Consider the following 4,335-nt stretch of genomic DNA (forward strand, 5'->3'; position numbering starts at 1 on the left):
ATAAAGATCACTTAGAAGTTGCAGACAGAAGGCAACCGGATCCATTCTCCTTATATCACACAACTGCTTTGGATAAAAGAACAAAAAAAAAATGAACTGAAAATATTTATTTAGAGAAATAAAGACTTTAAAGGTATATAATTAGAGGGACTAAGACTTAAGTGCACAGGATTTATGATATGTACAAAAGGTAAAAAAAACAAGTTTTTATATGGAGATCTGAGAATTCAAGTATATCAAATGAACAAAACATAGACCTTGATTCTTCAAGCTGAGTAATCAATCCAGTATTTTGGTTTCTTTCATAGAAGAATGTTGCCATAATGTGTTAATACATAGCTTTCTGATATTTCCCAGTAACATTATATTGTTTTACTAAATACTACTATTCAAAGAGTAAAGACCTCTAGCAAAGCTGGAGAGGTAATGTGTATGTTGCAATACATTTTATATATAATCTGTTTTTTTTTAATACCTGTAATATATACTACACCTGGTACTTTGAGGCTTATTTACAGTAATGGAAAAAAAAAAATTACAAGTCAATTTATTCCAGAATGCTAGAACACTTCCTATATATATATGACATGACAAGAATAGAAAAATAGTCACTATTTTTATTGAATAGCTTTATAAACATTTGGAGACAAAAATCCCAGGTACTTTGCAATTAAATCGCTATTTATATCCAAACATTTATTTTTTTATTTTACTTATCCAAAATTTAAAGTAAAAATATTCCAGTTTTCAGTTATGTTACAGAGTAAAAGCCATTGTCATTTAAACATTTATATACCGTTGTCATGCTTTTCATACTATTTTACACTAAACAGCGTGGTTACACTTATGGGAAATTGTGGTCTGCTGTTGTCTATTTCAAAGCTTTTGTGAGCAAACGTGTATATATATTCTTAAATACTGCCAGTAATTAAATGTACGTATTTATTTACACATTTACTTAGGGGACTTTCTTTTTTTTATGCATATTGACATTTTTGGATTTTTATTTTGAAAAATCCTTGGACATTTTTATGGATACATTTTTAGAATTTGGTGTCAGTTTTTGAAGGGGTTGGTTATAATACTTAAAGCACATATAGATAAGTTTATGGGGCACCTGGGTATAGGAGAAAGAGGTATTGTGTCTTTTTTTTTTCTCACTAAAATGCAATGCACTTGTACCCATTATGTAATAGTATTCCTGTCTCCTTAAACTTTCCAGGAGGGCATTAAAATTATTAAAATAATGAAAGTTTAGAAGAAACCAAATATCCAAGTTAAAATCCACCTTTGTACTTTAATTCAATGTATAAAAGTTGCATACAATGACATTTTTATTCATTACTAAATACCAGAATAAATCACCCATTTCCCCTCATAAATCACATCAAATTGAAAGCATGACATTCAGTGATTAGTTAATGTACCGTTTAATTTCACAAAATATTTCTTTAGAAATTGTCCCCTTCTCGGTTTCATTATAGTGCTTTATGGTAATTCTTAATTTATTTTTCTTGCATAAAGGTTGTAGAAAGTTACACAATGCATAGTAACATTAGGAAAATAAGCACTAATTGAATGAAAATAATGTTTCCTGTTTAGTTTTATATTGAAAACGAATATGCCTTTTTATTTTGTTTTGACAGCATTTTTACTATTTTTTTATAGCATTTTTCCCCCCCAAAATAACTTTACCTATTCAGACTATACATTTTAATTATTTAATGTAAAATATTTTACTTGTCATCAAGAAATGTAAATCTATGTTCTTTTCTTTGTATCTTGTACATTTAATGTACATATGTTGATGCCCTATTTGATTTGTATATTTCACTGACTAAAAATTTTTTTCCTAAAGAGGTACATGGCATATGCTTCCATGAAAGATAGTATATAAAATAAAAAAAATGGTTATTATTATGCAGTGGATTCATTTGATAGGTATCAGTAAAAAAAGAATTCTAAGTAAATATATATATATATATATATATATATATATATATATATATATATATATATATATATATATATATACACATACATACAGGGGTGGGAATATATATATATATAAAGTTTATAGAAATAAGCACTCACTGGTCTTCTGCCTTCCGTGACAAAATTCTTTATTATTATTCTAATTTTGTCACGGATGGCAGAAGACCAGTGAGTGCTTATTTCTATAAACTTGCATCACATTATAGCACCCTAACGGATTTTGTTTGATGATGGGAGTGCATACACCTGATCATCCTTTTTATATATATATATATATATATATATATATATATATATATATATATATATATATATATATATATATATATATATATATATATATATATATATATATATACAGAAAAACACACAGGTGTCCGGACAGATTTCTCAAAACAGGTTCCTTTATTGAAGAAAATAACATGTAAAAGCTTGCACACAGCGGCTCTGCAGGTAACTATGAAGAGTTAGCTTGTAAAATAGTAACTTGCAGGCATAGGAGGTAACATGGCCAGATGGATAAGGGCTGTTAGGTGCACAGATAGTGGGCTATGTCTTACGCGTTTCAGCTCCTATAGAGCCTTATTCATAGACTGCATAATGCCCACTACTGACATGCAGCTTTAAATAGGCTAACCTAACTTATTATTGGATGTGATGTAGCCCTAATCATGTAACAGGTGTGTACTTTTGAATGGGGGAGGTATAGGGAAATGTGTGATTAACTTGGAAGCAAGCTATTAGATGTGTTATGTGCTGCATTCATATCCAATCTTGGTAATATCTCCTTAAGAGTAGTTAGAAACTTAATAATGTCTCCTCCAAAGGAGAAAAAAAGTAATAGATTAATTAATTAGTTAATGAATTAATTAAAAACTACAGAGAGGAAAAAACAACAACAATGGTGTTGTTGAGCAGCACACAGCATGTCAAATAACTACAGCTTTGGGGAGACCCATGTAATGATACATTTGTAATTAGATTGGTGCGAGTATAGATTAAGTTCAGAGCTATAAAGCACTAAACGTTTGTATTTTGTAGTTTTTGGTATTAATCCTGCTTAAGCTAGTTATCTAATAGCCAATCTCATTTGAGTGGCCTATAACTCACATATGTGCTCATGAGACGTGCAATAATTGCTTGCACGTCCCATGGGTACCCATGTACTATTGCATGTACTCAGTGTCAAATGCCTATTGCTGGATACTGAAAAAGAACTTAATCTTAAGATTTACGCCATATAAACAAAGTTATATATGGTAATACTTGATTAGAAACATAGAAACATAGAAACATAGATATTGACGGCAGATAAGAGCCATAGGCCCAGCAAGTCTGCCCCACCTTACCTAACAGTATAAACTTATCTAGTTCGTAGGATAGCCCTATGCTTGTCCCATGCATTTTTAAAGTCCCCCACAGTGTTTGTTGCTACTACCTCTTGAGGAAGTTTATTCCATAAATCAATCACTCTTTCTGTAAAGAAGTGCTTCCTCAAATTACTCCTGAATCTACTACCCTTTAGCTTGAGCTCATGACCCCTTGTTCTTGAATTTTCCATTTTATGTAAAATACCCACAGCCTCAGTTTTACTAAACCCTTTAATGTACTTAATAGATCATTAGTTAGGCCTCATCTTGAGTATTGTGTGCAGTTCTGGAGGCCATATCTTCAGAAGGATATTAACAAACTTGAATCTTAATTAATTCTGCTTCTATTATAACTGTATCAAACGGCCTAATAATGGCACTTCTAGTAATTATTTTATTTTAGTGAATGATTCACATACGTGATGTTTTCAATATGATAACTTATTTGTGGTAAAAATGCTATACTCAAAGCACCAAAATATAGGATGTTGGGTGTCCCTAGTCCTTGATATCTCCCTGTGGTATAATAATACCAGTGGACCTCAAACTGAATGTCCATTGGATCCTGATGGATCCCTAGAACTATTCAGGAGTTGCTTGGTAATGATATCCATAAATCCAATTTGTTAAAGGATGTATATATGATAGGATATAGCAGTAACAATATCTTTTTCAGGTATTGATAAATGCTAATGTATCCCAGGCTGGGATTGGTGGGAAATCGCTCTAGGATTGCCAATGGTTAATAAGATCTGTTTCTATATTGAGACCTAGGGGTTGTCTGGTTCCCAGTGTGAAGATCCAAAAGGCCTCCTTTCTAAGGAGGTCCCTTGATCTATCACCTCCCCGTGGCTTCTTTGGAATATGATCTATAATTAACCATGTAAAATTCTTGACATCTCTGTGATGTACCTCTATGAAGTGCTTGGCTGCTCCTGTAGTTAGGATACCCCGCTCAATGTCATTGAGA

At 31.6% G+C, this 4,335-nt stretch overlaps 1 protein-coding gene across 3 annotated transcripts in view; it reads left to right on the forward strand.

Moving 5' to 3' along the window:
- The window catches only part of WNT5A (Wnt family member 5A), a 42,569-nt gene extending 40,649 nt beyond the window's left edge, over positions 1-1,920 (forward strand). For all 3 annotated transcript variants that reach the window (XM_053720737.1, XM_053720738.1, XM_053720739.1), the window contains exon 5: positions 1-1,920. This exon is cut by the window's left edge and continues 507 nt beyond it. The gene's annotated coding sequence lies outside the window, so the exon portion shown is untranslated.
- The last annotated feature ends 2,415 nt before the right edge of the window (positions 1,921-4,335 follow it).

Source organism: Bombina bombina, chromosome 7 (genome assembly GCF_027579735.1).
Source record: "Bombina bombina isolate aBomBom1 chromosome 7, aBomBom1.pri, whole genome shotgun sequence".
Taxonomy (NCBI): Eukaryota; Metazoa; Chordata; class Amphibia; order Anura; family Bombinatoridae; genus Bombina; species Bombina bombina.